Source organism: Poecilia mexicana, unplaced genomic scaffold (assembly GCF_051168715.1).
Source record: "Poecilia mexicana isolate PSO_F unplaced genomic scaffold, ASM5116871v1 scaffold_20, whole genome shotgun sequence".
In the NCBI taxonomy this organism is placed as follows: Eukaryota; Metazoa; Chordata; class Actinopteri; order Cyprinodontiformes; family Poeciliidae; genus Poecilia; species Poecilia mexicana.
The window spans coordinates 3,431,222-3,447,936 of record NW_028263389.1 but is presented as its reverse complement, the minus strand read 5'-3'; the positions used below and the strand labels follow the sequence as shown (position 1 = coordinate 3,447,936).

At 39.0% G+C, this 16,715-nt stretch overlaps 1 long non-coding RNA gene across 1 annotated transcript; it reads right to left on the bottom strand.

Annotated features, from left to right (window-relative positions):
- Positions 1-1,121: 1,121 nt before the first annotated feature.
- Positions 1,122-10,480, bottom strand: LOC148153312 (uncharacterized). Its single transcript, XR_015761699.1, has 3 exons — positions 10,024-10,480; positions 2,536-2,622; positions 1,122-2,449 (listed from the first exon to the last, which is right to left on the bottom strand). It is a non-coding gene; the product is annotated as an uncharacterized LOC148153312 (long non-coding RNA).
- Between the last annotated feature and the right edge of the window lie 6,235 nt (positions 10,481-16,715).

Below are 16,715 nucleotides of genomic sequence, written 5' to 3'. Positions count from 1 at the left end.
GAGTTGACACCTGTGGGTGGTGGGGGGCTCTCAGGGATGGGGTGACCATCTGTTGCAGTCACAGGCGATGCAGACGGGAGGCACTGGGAGCCTTCAAGCCGGTCCAAAAATGTTAATGGTTTCCTCCCCGATGCATATCATACACATATTTGAGCGTGTTTGAGCGCTCAGCCGCCTGACTGCAAAACACACGCCTCACACACACGCACACACACGCACACGCACACCACCGCTTTCTTTCGTTACCATCACCCGTGAGCCTGTTCGTTGTCTCTCCTTCTCGCCATGCCTGACTTTCATTACTGCATTATTGAGTCTCTGCTTAATTGACCTGGTAGCATAAATGCCCCCAAACCAAACAATCTATACCCTAAATGACTCTAATTGGATTTTTGCTTTGTTTCTGTTTTAAACATTAATCTGAATTTGATTGCAGATGCGGCCAAGCGAGGATGATGAATTGTTTGTTTCACAATGGCTGCCACACAGCAAGGTTACAGAACTTCACTTTTGAAAAAGACCAAGTGGGTCCGATATAACTTTCAGAGGCGTTGTTTAAGGTTATCGACTCCGTAACAACATGTGCAGCAGATCAACAGTGTTGTCGACTTTATGTGGCTATGCGGCGTTGATTCCCACAAGCGAAGAAGGACGGCTTTACTTTTTTCAATATTTGATCAATAATTGCATGTGATCATGTAAACCTAATCAGATGCAAGTCTTCTAATACTTACACAATACTTTCCCCACAAACAGTAGATCAAGTTTATTGAATTAACAGATGACGAGAATCTGACCAATCAGCTTACTCTAAGAAATGCTGTTTGCACATAGGAATGCAGTCATTGGCTGGGATGAGATTCTCATGGTTTGGCAACCTTTGGTAAAAATAAAATTTATCTGCAGTATTTACACAAAATTTTGAAGTAGAAATGAACGTGATCCTCGTGCTTTTCTTTAAAACAGAAAAGCAAAAATATAAAATAAACACCTGCTAAATTCTGAAGCCTTGTTGTATACAGCACTATATATATATATATATATATATATATATATATATATATATATATATATATATATATATATATATATATATATATATATATATATATATATATACATCCATTCTTGTTATTAGTTATTGGCTGGCTACTCAGGCTATCAGCTCTGATGCAGTCAGAGGCTTAGAACTGTAGTTCCACCTTAAAACTTCAGTAACTTAGATTAGGAAATCAGCATGTACAAGTTGATTGACAGCACTAAGACCCTCCTCCTAGCTCTAATTGGTTGTTACTGACTGGTGTATTTCAGGCATGAGGCAGAAGCGACAAATTTAACAAATATATAGAAAAAACATATTTTTAATGAAAGTTATGAACTGCAGCTTTAAGTTATGGTTGTCCTTTGATTTCCATTCCATCACTTTGTCTTTTGAGGTGAGCAAACAATCACATGTGTCTGTCTTATGAATGAGGGCAGATATAGTAGTATTTTTTATCAACCAGCCCACCCACCATATGCAGAAACATGTGGGAGAGGGGCACATGGAGTTACAAACTTAAATTTTTGACTTTTTTAAGTTCCAAAAAAGTGTTTCCACAAAAGTTCACTGTTTAAAGTAGACTATAGAGGTTTAGCACATTGTGTCCCGTATAGTGCAGAATATAGTGAAGGCGGGACAATTTCATTACCCCCCCGGCGCCCCCCCCCCAAAAAAAAAAAAAAAACTACCAAGACACAATAAAAAACACTTTGATTCTTTTGGGATCTTCAGTTTACAAGAGATCATCATATCATTTTTAATATTTCATGATATCGATCTCGTCCACCTCCTCCCTGAGCTACTAAGGCCATCTGAAGAAAAGCACTGAGTCTGACCAAAAACAGCCAATCAGAGCCAGGAGGCGGGTCTTAGTGCTGCCAATCAAACTTTATGTACTCATTACTAAATGTGCTAAATAGTGGAGAAACAACATCCTGTTAAATGACAGCAGCTTTTCCGCATCATCTGTGGTTATGGTAATCTAGCCTTAGCATTCACAACATGTTATGCTAGCGGTGACATAGCAGAAAGCAAAAGGTGGAGCAGGATGAGCACCATCTCATACCATAGAGTCATAATGACATTTCAACAAATGTATTAAAATATACGTTACATACTGCAGTTTTAAATGAATATGAGCAGCATTGAATGGCCTCTGTGATTGCAGCTGTACTTAATGAACACAATGTCCTCACAAACCAATATGTCTTCATAGAACTGTGTCCTCCAGAGCCGGTGTTTTGATACAGGAGCGCATTCAGGGTCCATCACGACGACCTGGGCCTGCTTTCTCCGGGCCGTGACAGGGAATATGCTTAATGGTGACAGTGTTTTGTTTTTCCCCGTCTCCGGGGATAGATAATGGCGGAGAGCTCCCCCTCGGAGGCGAGCGGGCCAGGAGAGGCTCTGTAAACACGAGAGAATGAAGATTAATCACACACTGGAGATGGTGTTCCCACTTTAATAATCAGTATTGATTACTGTCACCTTACATCTGCGGCAACAGCTGCTGCGAGGAGGGGCCCTGTCGCCCTGGGGCCGGTCCACCTCACACTCCCACCATTAAATTGTAGTGTACTCTGTGGAGAATTACAGGTTTAGAAAGCAATGCACACCACTAAATATTCTTTAGTGTCTATCAAACGGAAAAGCTACACCGGCTCACTTCAGATTTATGGCTCCGTGATGGAAACCCAGCGTAACCTCACGAGAGCAAACGTCCCGATACATTATCTGGAGCTTTATTTCTCCTATAATTAATCTATAGTGAAGACAGTAACTGTATAAGGAGACATACATCCATGTAAAGTGTTAAGAGAAAGACAGAAGGAATTGGGACCTGAACTGGAAATGACCCTCTTGAGCTCTGGTTTTGCCTCCATCTGTTCCTGTTCTACACATAAACGATGCTTCCTCCGCAAATGTCAACAGTGAGTCTTTTTTTTAAGAATATTTATCCACATTTTAAACCTGCCAGAAGCTCTGTTTATACGGCACCATAATCAAAGTTTAAGGGGCAGTTTTATGTATTTTCTAGTGCCTATTTATTAATACAGTCAGTTACCTTCAGCTACTAAAGTAGTACTAGCAAATTCTAGCAAGGTGTCTCTAATAAAGTGGCAGGTGAGTGTATATATATTTTCAATATAGATTTTTTTTTTCCTAAATCTTTTGGACACAATTCTTCAACAGCTGACATAGAAACACAAACATGTTGTGTTTTTCTTTCTCTTCTAAAGCAGAATGGGGAACTTTCTAATACTGAACAGGTTTCATAGGGTAATGAAAATTAATTGGTAGATGGAGCTACAGAATCCCCGGTAGGACCTCGTTCCCCTAATTGTTTGACCAATTCTTCATCTTGTAAGTGTCCCCTTCTGACCGTAGTAACCCAGGAAATCAATGTCCTATAACAACATTGATTTGATTATTCAGAAAAGCAACCCTGCGGCATCGGCTATGGGATTTCAGTTTACATGTAGGAAAAACTAGAATGAGTGAAAAGCAGAAGCAATAGTGGTTTTTTTTACCCTTAAACTTTTGATAATGCTGATGGAGCTTTAACATTAAGCGTTGCAGTACTGCTTTAAATATGGCAAACTGAACCTTTTCCTCGCCAATGATAGAAGAACGTTTGCAAATTCGTATTCTCAAAATCAGCCCCTCTCCAAATGAAGACATAGATATATAAAGAAATTAAACTGAAGAAAAGTAATTGATAAAAGGGGAAGGAATGTCTTGCTTACAAAATTAATGCATCAATATATCTGAAATCAAGAAATACGCAAAGAAAACAATGTAAAAGAAACAAAGAAAGCACAAAGCAAATGAGAACCCAGATGAAGGTTGGAAAACAATAATGCTAAAATTATTCAAGAATTTAGGTGACTATAGAAATTTCTGTCCCAATCCAGACCGGTGCATGGACATATAAAACATAGCAGGAGTGAATGGAAGCAGCTGAAAGTCTAACTTTTCCAAGTTTTTAAACATTACATCCATTACATACTCTCTTATGCAACTTAAAATTCTCTAATTCCATGTGTTGTTAGTTTTCTCTCAACATGTTTGTCTTCAACATGCCACTTCAAGCTAAGAGGTGGAAATACTGACATAAAATCTTTGTGAACACTCTTGGATTTTGTGGATTTCATGGACTGAAACCCACAGATGCATACAATCTGTATTTCCAAGGCTTTGTAACAGACATGCAAACTCTTCATGTAAATAACAAGGTTCTGGTGACTGGCAGAGTAAGTTCATGTAATAGCATACATGCAGGCTATGCTTCTGTCTTAGCATGCAGATAACAGCTACTTCAGCTAAATGACTTTTGCTAGTTTGGCAGTAGGTACTGCAGTAAATATCATAGATATTTAAGTATTACACAGACGTGGGTAGAGTGATCCAAAATTGTCAGAGTAATAGTTGTAATGTATTTATACTGTTTATAAGTTAAGAACGAGGCGAGAGCTAGTTCTATGGTCGTGGCTTATTTATTGTCGTCAAAACTCCATAGCAACTGCCTGCCAAAATGGCTGCCAGTTACAAAGTTTAAGTGTGATTAAGTGTGATGTCACATGAGAACTGCATTCTCCTCTCTTCTGTTCTATTCTACTAGCAGATGTTTTATGCTTACAAGGGACACAGTTAACTTGCAAGAACTACTAAAAATAACTACAGATGTAAAAGCAAAAAAAATCACAGTTGTACATTCCCAAGTTACCACGTAAACATTTTACATGTTCGTGTTTGTAGTAGACGTACAAACTAACAGAGCTACTGGATATTTTCAGGGCAGCGCTCTACGTCATGGACCTGTATGTCCATAAAGTAACATAACATGGTGCTGACCTTGACAGAGCTGTCCGTCATGTAGCCGTAGTATGAACTGCGTTCGTCCCTCAGTCCTGAGTTTTTCTCCTACAGAGAAAATCTTGTGAAGTTCCAATTGGCACATCATGGTGCAAATACCTCCAAGTGTTATTTCTGTGCTTTGTATTGGTACGTTTTGAAATTAATCCTCTGCTTTGAAAATGAAAAGAAAACGGTGACCTACAAAAACAATTGAGTTTTTCTTTTTCTTCTGTATTATCAAGTTTTGCCCTTATTTATTATTTTCTCTTACTCCTTCAGGCAGCACACTGCGACGTGGGAACGCTGTCCAGCTCTGCTTTAGACGGGTAAACAAATCAAATATGCATGATCTCTTGTAAACTGAAGAATTTACTGCAGCAACATCCAAACAATATTTTTTCCAGGGTTACAGTGATGATGGTGCAGAGAGCAAATGAATGAAAAAAAAGAAAAGAAAACAGCTTCAGTTATAAGTGAACTTTGACCTGGGCCTGAGGCGCGCTGTCCTGAAGGGGATTTCCATGGACAGGGGTTTTTCTGCTGGTGATGAGAACAGAACAGCAGCAGGGTTTCTTCGAATGAGAACACAGAGCAGCGCGACCCCAGGGTGACCTTTCTCCATCTCCAGAGCCCAGGGCGGGGGGTCCGTGAGGGGGGTTGCTAGATTGAAAACCGATGGGGAGCGCTTGATTGACGTCTCCACTGTGTCGATCTGACCGAGCACAACATGGGAGAAAAGGTTACACACGGGTTGTAGGAATACGATAATAACAAGAATTACTTAACAGACAAGCGACCGCGTTGGAATCAGCAAAAACTGAAACAAGTGAACTTTCCGGATTGCGCCCGAAAGCTTTGGACTCTGCGAGTCGGGAAAGCTGCACTCCGAGTGTTGTACCGAAGCGACCGCACAATCGCGCTGTCGTGTTCAAGCACGAGACCAAAATGCTTGAACAGGGCCCATTACAGCGATTCAAAGAGCTACACCTCCAAGATAATTACGTGGCAAAAACAACAGATCAATGGAAAGGGTTTCTTTCTAAATCGCCTGTAAAGTGGAGTTCGTTCACATAGGTTCTTTGTTTTCACAAAGCATCAACAGGACAGAGAGGCGAGGCCAAGGATGCGATGATTGTTGGTTTTGTGCGAACTGCAGGGATGATGAACTCTTTTCCTGCTTACTGAGTGTGCGTCGTTGTTACACTTGGAGGACGCTGCAGATGCATTTTCAGCTGAGTGCATTAGAGGATGAATGTGCAAAGACCCTAAGATATACCTCCTTCCTGCTGAGCACATGATTACATTATTAAAACTCGCTCTGAATTATTCCCAGTGATTTCCCGTTAGCGCGGGCGGGGGGAGAGAAGTTAAAATAAGAGAAACAAATAACATCAAAATAAAGGCAACTTGCAGCTTCATAACCACGTAGCCTGAGTAATGGCTCTGGAAGCTGGAAAGTGTTCTCTGTGAACATGAAAACCCAGCAAGTCAAGGCTCTAAAATCACGAGGAATGATAAAACGGCTGAAAGTTTAGAAAGGATCTGCACTTTCTGCTTTGTTGTTTTTACCTCTCCCTTGTTTCCTATAAATCTTTTTTTTTCAGGTGGAGGAAAATCAGTGCAAACATCCTTGTAGCTTCTATTGTTTGATACATTTTTAAAGGGGAATAATATGCGTTTTTCAAAACGCATATTATTCCTGTTCAATGGGTTCTCAACGATCACAACAGGTGGAAACATTATCCTAGTCTTTCATAGAACAATCAGTTAACTGTAGTTGTGGAAAAATTGCTGTATATATCACATATAACTGGTATTATAAAACTGAACTTCATCCTCAAATGCGGAGCTAGAATCTCGAAGGCGGAGCTTAGTTGTTGAAGGTTGTGCCTGGTCCACCCATTTGTTTTACACAGCTGAACGGTTGCCATGGGAGATTAAAGGATTTCTCAAACATGCATAAAATAATCAAGACTATAGTCCAGGTATGTTGTTGATGAGAGAATAACATCATAACATGAGGTAAAGCTCAAAAAAGTCGATTTCACATCATGCTGCTCCTTTAAATGGACTCACTGTTAGAAGAAAAAATGTTCCGTCCTTCTTATTCCTATTTGTACCATGATGATGGGATGCATTGATTGACCAGTTTGGTGTTATGTATATAGGAAATGATTCTGTAATTTTTAGGTCAGCTGTGACAGTGTTGGATTATTTTTTCAAGAACTTCCAGCTTTGAAAAGCTTGGATGTGTGAGGAGGAGGAGGAAGAGGAGGAGGAGGAGGACAGGAGCGAGTGCCGAGGGTGTAAACGTCTGTCTTTCCCCTATGCTTATCTGTGCTCATAATCATCCTTGTGTGGATGTATGAAAATGTGCTCCTGAAGTGTCAGAGACATCTATCAGCATGTCTAATGGAGACCCCGGTCAATGAAAAATGCATCAGCTGATTCAGATGCGTGGCGGCGAAACAACTCGTCGAATTATTTATGGCTGGAGCGGCGTGGAGAAGAGGAAGCTGAAGCGGGCACTGTAATTCGTTTTGAGCGTTTCCAGTGACCCGTCATGGCCGTGCGACAGAGAAAAGAGAAGCGGCTCTGGTTCTAACCAGGCGTAGCTCACCTAACTGAGTCGCAGGGTCAAACAATCGCGGCGGTAGGTGAAGAAAACAACGAATAGATCAACTTGCGTGTTATTTTTAAACATGGCAATCTTAGCAGAACGCTTCAAAGAGGCAGTGTTGTGTGTTTCCCTGTAATACATAGTGTCATTTTACAGCACAATCAAGTAAGTGTGTTAACTTCAGGTGTCAGAAAAATGCTACTACATATATATATCTATATATATATATATATCTAGATATATATATATATATATATCTAGATATATCTATATATATATATATATATATATATATATAGATATATCTAGATATATATATATATATATATATATATATCTAGATATATCTATATATATATAATTTATTTATTTATTTATAATGTTTTTCCAGAGATGCACTGAGAAGAAGCTCCTATAATGAGCTCAGCAAATGAGTGGTACCACCAAGTGTTAATTGTTGCTGGCTAGTCTGAAGGAGCTGAGTGATTAAAAAGTTTTCTCAAACTTGCATAAAAGAATTAAGGCAACACTCCATCTTAGCAAAGACAGTCGACTGGATAAAAGTCCTGAAAGCAAGTCACTGACATTGTCCACAAGATAAAGATGATGGTTGGATAAAGAGTTCTGCAGCCAAATGTCAAATTTTTTGTATTTATACAAAAATATGTACCAACTACATTCATAAGCACAGGCTTGACAAGAAGATTTTAGAGAATTGGTTTGATTATTACCAGGTCATAAACAACCAATCAGAGTCAGAGATTGGTCGCTTTCAATCATCCTTGTGTACAAATGTATAATGGCAGAGAGGCAAATCACAACAGCAGAAAATTCATCAGCTGTCATGCTAACTAGCCTTAGCATTCACAGCAGGTTCCAGTCTGGTGAACCAGCTTTAGCTAGAGCAAGAGGGGAGGTGTTGTGAGTAGCATGTACGCAAGAGTAATTGACAACACTATGGCCCTCCCTCTGGTTCTGATTGGTTGTTTCTGACTGAACAGTTTGTTTCCAAACTTCAGGGAGAAACCAGAGAAGTTTGATTTTTTCCACATATTTTCTGTCTCACATTAGTCTGTCAGTTTGAACATATATGTAAGAAACATCTTGTTTATAAAAGTTAGGTAATGCAGCTTTAAGATTTTACTATGTCATTAAACTGTTGTTCTGTTGAGGCTCCATCCACATTACTGAATAAATATCGGAAAATGATTATAATCCTCATAAAAAGTGCCTTAATGTATATCGCAGAAGAAAGTTTACGCTAATATAAGTAAAATCTTTGCAATAATCATGTCAAATTAGTAAACTGTTCATTTAAAAAATACCCATACCAACCATTTAACCTGGTAATCTTAGACAAAATATGAAAACATATACATGACAAACCAACTGATTACTTTACGGTTTGGGTTGTTTTCTGGTGCCACAAGGAACGACTGGAGGTTTAAACCTCACCGCAGCTTTACAATTTAAAACCAAAGTTCAGGTGAAAAGGGAGGATTTTTGTCTTGACGCACTGACTTCAGATTGAGGCTTCAATAAGTTATATTCTCATTTGATCTTTATTCTGCATCTTTATTTAAACACTCACTATGTGACTGCACTGCGATGCATTGGGTTTTAATACTTTGGCACTTCTTTTCATCTCATGCTCAGTAAAAAGGTAATATTAACAGATGACTTAACCTAAAGGCCCTGGAGATAAAATGCACCAAAGTGTTAAATGTTGGTTGTCATGACAACAAAAAAGGTAAGGGATTGCCAGCTTCCTGACGCATTACTGCGGTGTTATCTTGAAACAGAGATGATCTGTCACAGTGATCAAGGTTAATAAGAGGCATGACAAATGTGCAACAGAAACATTATATATAGGGGGAAATCGCTGCAGGCTGACGACACTGTGGAATCCATTAGATCAGGGAGATTTATTATTTTTCTTCTGGGCCTGGTGAAACTTTAGCTAATTTTTAAATGCTGTCCAGAAACTAACAGTGGGGTTTTAGAGCCCCTCTGGGTAGAAAAAGAAAGGAGGAGTAATTTTCCACTAAAAAATCTCTAGTTTTTGAGATTTATCTCAGAAATTTATTTAAAAAAAAGAAAGAAAGAAAAAAGAAAATAAAGACGTTTCAAAAGTCAAACATTTGCAAGGATTTTCTAGAAAAAACAAAACATGGATATTAAGATTTTCAAAAGTCAAACATTTGTGGAGATAAATGAGAAATATGAGTTACAAAAATGTATACATTTTCAGAATTAGCAATTTTCTGAGATTAATCTCAGAATTTCAGAGATTTTTTGGCAGAAATGTATTCCTTGTATTTATTTATTTATTTTTCTATGTACAATGATCCGAAGATGCCATTGTAAGAAACTGCTAAACAAACCACAATGTGTTTATTTAACATATCGCTCAGACTCCAATCTAATCCTGTTTCATTCCATGTTCATATGAAAACTGTCACTGGAAACAATAGGACAGAAATAGAAATCCCGCACCCCATACCTTTAACCATCTGTGAGGCAATACGTCTTGTGTTTTCCTTTCCACCTGTCAGCCTCTTCTTTTCCATTTGCAAGTCTCTACCTGTTCTGTGTGAAACTCCTCGGAGAGCCTTTATGGATTTCATGGAGGATATTCTATCCGTTATCTTTGTTACACTTCATTCTGGCAGCAGGGCTCGTCTTCCCTGTTGTTCTCCTTCTCCCGTTTTCATTTGAACCTCTTCCTCTTTGTGCTTCTTGGGGGCGTGGCCTCCAGATCCCTGGCAGTCTACCTGACAAACGTGATCCTCATCACTGACAGTACGCCTCCTGTGGGATGGTCCTCTGCTCTGTACCGGATCACTGGCTTTGGCAGGTTGCTGCTTTTACAAAGTTCTCCTCAATACTGTTCATGAAACGTTTTCTCATCCAGTAATGTCCTGTCTCACCGCCCGAAGGACTCTTATGTTTATCTTATGTTTTATTTGGGTAAAGTTTCTCATATGGAAGGCCTTCCAGTTAACAATCGCATGGAATAATAAAAAAAAAAGACTAGAACTGCAAGCAGTTATCAACGGGTTCCAAGCCCGACCCAGTGAGGTCCCTCCCTGCCCTAGGCAAAAACATCTAAGCTGTTTCTAGGACTAAATGGACATACTGATGAGGCCATTTTTCATTACAACTGTCAATCCCTCAAAGGACTTTAAGTATTTCAGTCCAATATTTTCTTTTCTTTAAAATTGACTTAAATGTACCAACGGTCTCGTAAACATGCATTTTCATGTTTTTATTAACAGTCACAGAAATTCAGGGTATATGTCTATGTATGACAGGAGCCTTTAGTTTTAATTTTGCTGTCTTTAAAAAGGTCCAACCAAGGACCTGGTTTGCAAACAAGGTTGTGGCTAGAAAACCTGTGTACAAAACAAGAGCTGCTTTGTGTTAAACATGTAATGTGCTTGATGAATCAACTTTAATTGAACTGAATAAAATGTGCCAAAGATTACTTCAGGGAACATTTGTCAAAACTGCTGACTGCTGGTATGAAGTAAAAAATATTAAATGTAATAAATCACAAACACAGTAATGTAAGGACGTAACTGTCTCTGAGCGGCATAGTTAAAGCAAATTCTGGTGAGGTTGTGAAATCTGAAAACATAACATGATGTTGCCAGGCTGATATAGTCAAGCTGTTTGTCTGATTGCCTGATGTTAAACAAGGAATGGGACGAATATTACATGCCTGCTCATTTTTTTACTTTTAATCATCTTATTTTGCACAAGTTTTCCTAATTTTGGGATTATTAATCTGTTCTCAAAACAAAGTTGATGTCTGCATGAATTTTAAATGTTCCTTTAGTTTTAATCAGTAAAGATTACACATTGGTATGTTAAAACATCATTACACTACAGTGTGCTCATCCATATCTTTAGATCAATTAGAGCTCATAAAATTCATGAAAATAATAAATAAATTTGAGCTATAAATAACAAAATAAAATGATTTTTGAACGTTTTTCTCCTTATTGGTGCGTCCCCTGCTTTTGTGACGGATAATCCAGTGACGGGAAAAAGGGTGATCAGATTATATCATTTGAGTGGGATAATCTAATTTACATGTTCATTATAATTTCAGGCAGGTAATCATCAATTTGCAATGGATTATCCTTACAGAGTAACCCAACAGACCCTGATAATCTATTACCATTCACCTCAACGTAATTTCACATTAAACTTTGTGGCAATTCATTAGGCGGGTGCATCAGCTCTCAAGTGTGCAACGCGCCGCAATTACAGCCCACAGCGGAGAGGCCTGACCCCGGAACGGGCCCGCAGTCAGAGCTGGCCGTAACACTAATGAAGGCGGAGGAGTGAGGGGACGCTCCGACACCCGACAGGTGAGACTGTGCCTCATCTGATTATTTATCAGGAACATGAGCTGAAACATTAAGGATGACAAGGAGACGTGGAAAATAAACCTCACATAGCCTGACTGGTGCTGTGTGATGTAGAGGATGTATCTTATCCGAGAAGGTTCATGCAAGAGTGACTTTTAAAGCTGGTTATAAACAGATGGGACAGAATCTAGGAACAATGAATATTTTAGTCCTGCGATCCAGAACACCTCCCTAAGGATCTTTTTTTTTATTAAACCAATATTAAGCCAACATATGGGAGGCTTGCATATTGATGATCAAGTAAGACTTGCACTACTTGAACGCATTTTCACTCGAGAAAAAGCAAAAAGTCAAAAACTGTGGGCTTAAAAATTAAAGAACAAAAAAAAAAGATCAAAAGTTGCTGAGTTCGGAGCTTTTTTTTTTTAAGGGGCAGTATTGTGTAAAATAGAGTTTTTGGAGCTTTATACAATTTTACAATGTTACAATGTAACATACCTGGAGTGTTGCTTTGACTCTTTCATGAATGCTTAAGAAATCCTATGATGTCCTTGGCAACCATTCAGCTGTGTGAAATGCCTGGGTGGACCTAGCCCCGCCTTGGAGGATGAAGCTCCTCCTTTTAGCTACTTCTCAGTGCAATGCTGGTAAAAACGTTTTTATCCGTTGCGATGCTGTGATGTCTTCCTGAAGTCACAGCTGATTTTCTGCATCCTGTTCTACACAGGGGCACAGGAGACAGCAACAAAATAAATAAAAGATACATGAAGCTACAAATCAAAAACACTTTAAAAAAGTAAAACAATAACGCGCTTAAAATGAGTCCAAATAGGCTGACATTAAACTATTTGTTGCAACTACTTTAAATTATAGAAAGGTGCATCATTTTACTAAAAGAATGAATAAACAAATAATTGTTTGCCTGCAGAGCAAAGACAGATCTGAGAGACCTTTGGGAGAATAACATGAAACCAGGTTGACTTAAGTCGTTTTGCTGTTTGCAGCAGTTAACTCCCATCAAAAGTTTAATTATACCCAAGCAGGCACCCTTTGGAGGAGAAGTGTCGCACCACCTCGGGGGGTGCAGAATCTCACAGGTTAAACTTAGAGCGAGAAGCGTGGGCCGCAAATCCACCTGCTATCCTCCAACATGCCCCGCAAAATGTAGCGGGAAGAAGAAGAAGAAGAAGAAGAAGAAGGAGAAGAAGAAGAAGAAGAAGAAGAAGAAGGAGAAGAAGAAGAAGAAGAAGAAGAAGAAGAAGAAGAAGAAGAAGAAGAAGAAGAAGAAGGAGAAGAAGGAGAAGAAGAAGAAGAAGAAAAGATTAGCATTCATGCAAAAAAAACTTTTACCCAGACGTATGAAGGCGGACGGTGGGGCTTCTTTGGAACACAGGTGGGAGGTTTCAGGGTTCTTAGACGTTAGCATTCAGTGATGGAAAAGATGGTGAGTTGTTGTCATCTGTTTCAAAATCCCAGACTCCTGATACCTGTCAACATTTACAGTCGAGAAGATGATGACGGAAGAGAAAGAGAAAATGTGACAGCAACACAGACAAGACAGGCATGATGTTATGATGCAAGAATGTATCCAAGAAGAACTGGCTTCTAGGACACTATGTAGATTGCTAATAGCTTTTACTTTGTTAATTAGCTTAGAGCTACTCTACAGTTTCATCTGCCAGTTAGAGGTTATCAGAGATTATACCAGGAAAATGAATCACTGTTATGATTGCAGGTCAGCTTACAAATGAGTTGTGTGGGAAGACCAGTAAACATCAGAGAAAAAAAACAGAACTATTAGTCTCTTCTGGGTATTTGTGCTGTGGGTGATTATAGTTAATATAGAATGAAAAACAAGACATGTTTGTGGAATTAGTTCTGATAGGATCGTTCAGTTTATAACATACTGGAAACTCTTTAGAAATAAACCCTTCTTAAGCTTCCGTTTCAGTTTCTAACATAGTCTCCAAAAATTACATCATATAAAAGCTAAATTTCAACTTACTCAAGTTCAACAGACGCCTGGTAGTCCAATGGACTCGGTTTGATTTGGGACCAGAGTCGCAACATTTGCTACATTTCCAGCTGGTGCGATTCGCCATCGTACTGCGCTGCGTCAAATGATCCAAACTCTTTGATAAACCTGTCCCCCTCCAAGCCTCTGGTGGCGCTGCACCAAGAATCACTGAAGAAAACGACGCAAAAAAATCTGTAGAAGACACTGAGCGCTACTTCCTTATTTGCAAAATATAAACAAAAATGGAATAGTGTTTTAGAGTTTTTCATTTGTCATTGGTAGAGCAAGGAGCCAGTTAAAGACAATACAATTACAGAACATCAAACTCATTTTAAATACACCATACATAAATTTGGTATGCATTAGTGTTGGATTAAGTCTTAATTTACTTTTCAAAGGGAAGTTCTAAACTGGTAAAACTCTGATATCTAAATCCTGCTCTTCTCTATGAGCCATTTCTCCAAGCAGCCAAGAGAAGTTACCAAGACTTGCTAAAAGATTTCTAGTATGTCTATGAAATAAGATTTTTCTGTAAAAACAAAAATAACTTTGAGGGGCAACATTTACCACCATTAACATGATTGTGTAAAATGGCATAGCTCCATTACCAATAATGAAGTAGTGACATCCAGTTGTTGGTCATGTTACTCGTGTGATGCGAAGAAAGTGTTTCCGTTGCAGTTTTGTGAAATATATCTATTACAATATGGCTGAAAAACCACTGAAAAATAGCAGCAGCAAAACATTTTTTATCAAAAAACGTGAGTTTTGTACAAATTGCCGTGTTTCCATTGAGCAAATTTATTTTGATAATTTCAATTTTGAGCTCAGTCACTAGCGTTAGAGATAAAAGGTAAAGCTGACAGAGTTACCCTTTTGACTCAATATCTTTGAAGCTGGATGAACTCTTTTTTTTTTTTTTTCCCCCCTCCAGAGAAGTTCTCACTCAAAGGCTAATCCTAACAGCATGACTGGAAACCTGATTTACCTGCCTGCATAGAAATGCTTTCATTCTATAAGAGATTTAGTTTTCTGTTAACACCATTTGTTTTGGTTGTTGTCTGTAAGTTTTGTGCCGTGCCATCAGTCCTGATCAGCTCTCCTCTTGCAAGTAAACAAGCCAAAGAGGCAGCAACGATGCGGTGACCTCACCCTATGGAAATTCAGAGGGACAGCTGGAAGTATCTGGGATAATTGGATTCACTTGTCCTTTGGACACAGTTCGCCTGACTGTGTCGACTTTATTGCAGGTCAGTGATGGAATGCCAGCTGGCGGCACAGATAGAAGGCTAAAGGAGAATTTCCAGTGAGTTCGTGCCCACAAGTGACGGGGCAGTTTACTCAAACTTCGAAGCATTTCCTCCTCCACTTCAGCATGATTGCGCAGATGGCAGTGCTCAGGTGGCGGCCATTAGCCGCATCAACATGCATGAAATTCCCCGTGGTCTTTGCCACAGAACAGCGTCTTGAGAAAGACAGGGTACCAAAATCAATCCAGACAAGTTTAAATGTGTTGGAAGACCTCATTTAAAAGTTATTTATGTCTGGATAAACACAACTACTTTTCCCGCGATTCATGATTTCTCTGTAGATTGGAGCTACATCCATCACGCTTAAAGTCAGACGAGGCAGTGAGGGTCAGAAGCACCGTCGATGCTCCAGTAAGACTGAAGTCATCCAGACTAGCAGTCATGTAGGGGGCTCGAGGCTAGTTGCCACTGCTGTGCTTCCACCGCTGTCGATCTGCATCAGAAAAGCAAGACAGCTGCACAGAAAGGAGAGGGAGGAAGAGGTGGCGAGGCGAAGACAGGCAGGATTAGGGAGGAGGATTTGGATCCTGGCGAAGTGTGTCCAAATGGTGAAAATGAAGGCAAAAACAGTGAGCGGTAAAACTTACTAAGGCAAATGAGATTTAGCTAAGCTTGCAAGTGGTTCTCGGCCAGATGCTGCTTCGGTGGAGGTCCTGGGTGATTTGGCAGGGTAAATATCAAGACTTGCCACAAAAGCAAACTTCTCAAATTTACTAATACTGTTTCTAATAATGGTAAGGAACTTTCCTTTCCATTCCGTCTTTCAACAACATATTTGGATTTGGATGATATTAAAGATAATTCAGGAATTTATGTGATGCTATGTTAAAATCTTACATTCATGAAATAACTCTCTCTTGTCTTCTCCAGAAACTTCCATTTAAAGACAACTTCATAAAATTTATTTAAAGGTTATTTTAAGCTATTATCAAGTTTGCTTTTGGTAGGGTTTTTTTATATACAGAACCCAATAAATATTTTTTGGGTGAAATAGTAATTATTCAAACTACAGATAATGTTACATATTAGAGAGCTAGCAGATCAACAGACACACATTCTGTGTAGATTATCTCTGTATCCTGGTGAAGTGTGGATGCAAATGTGATGAAAAAGCTCCTAATATATTTTTAGACTTAGTCACTGCACAAAGACACAATTTAGCCACAAAAGGTCGTTGCTTGGCTACAGGAGTATACAAAAAAATAATAATACTGAAAAACTATATCAGGTGGTGGCAACTAATGGAGGCTATTAATCTGTTGGCACAGTGTTTCTCAACCCTGGTCCTCTCCTTTCCCCCCCTCTTCAAATTTTAGACATATTTTACATGAGATTAAAGCCAAGTAACTAATTTATATCCCCAGTCCAATTGGCAGGTTGATGTATATAATGTTTAATAATAATAAGAAAAAGCAGCCTCCAATTCTGTACACAAAAAAAAAACTCTTCATGAAGCAGAAAATTAGTTTATTAAACAGTTCTTCACAAT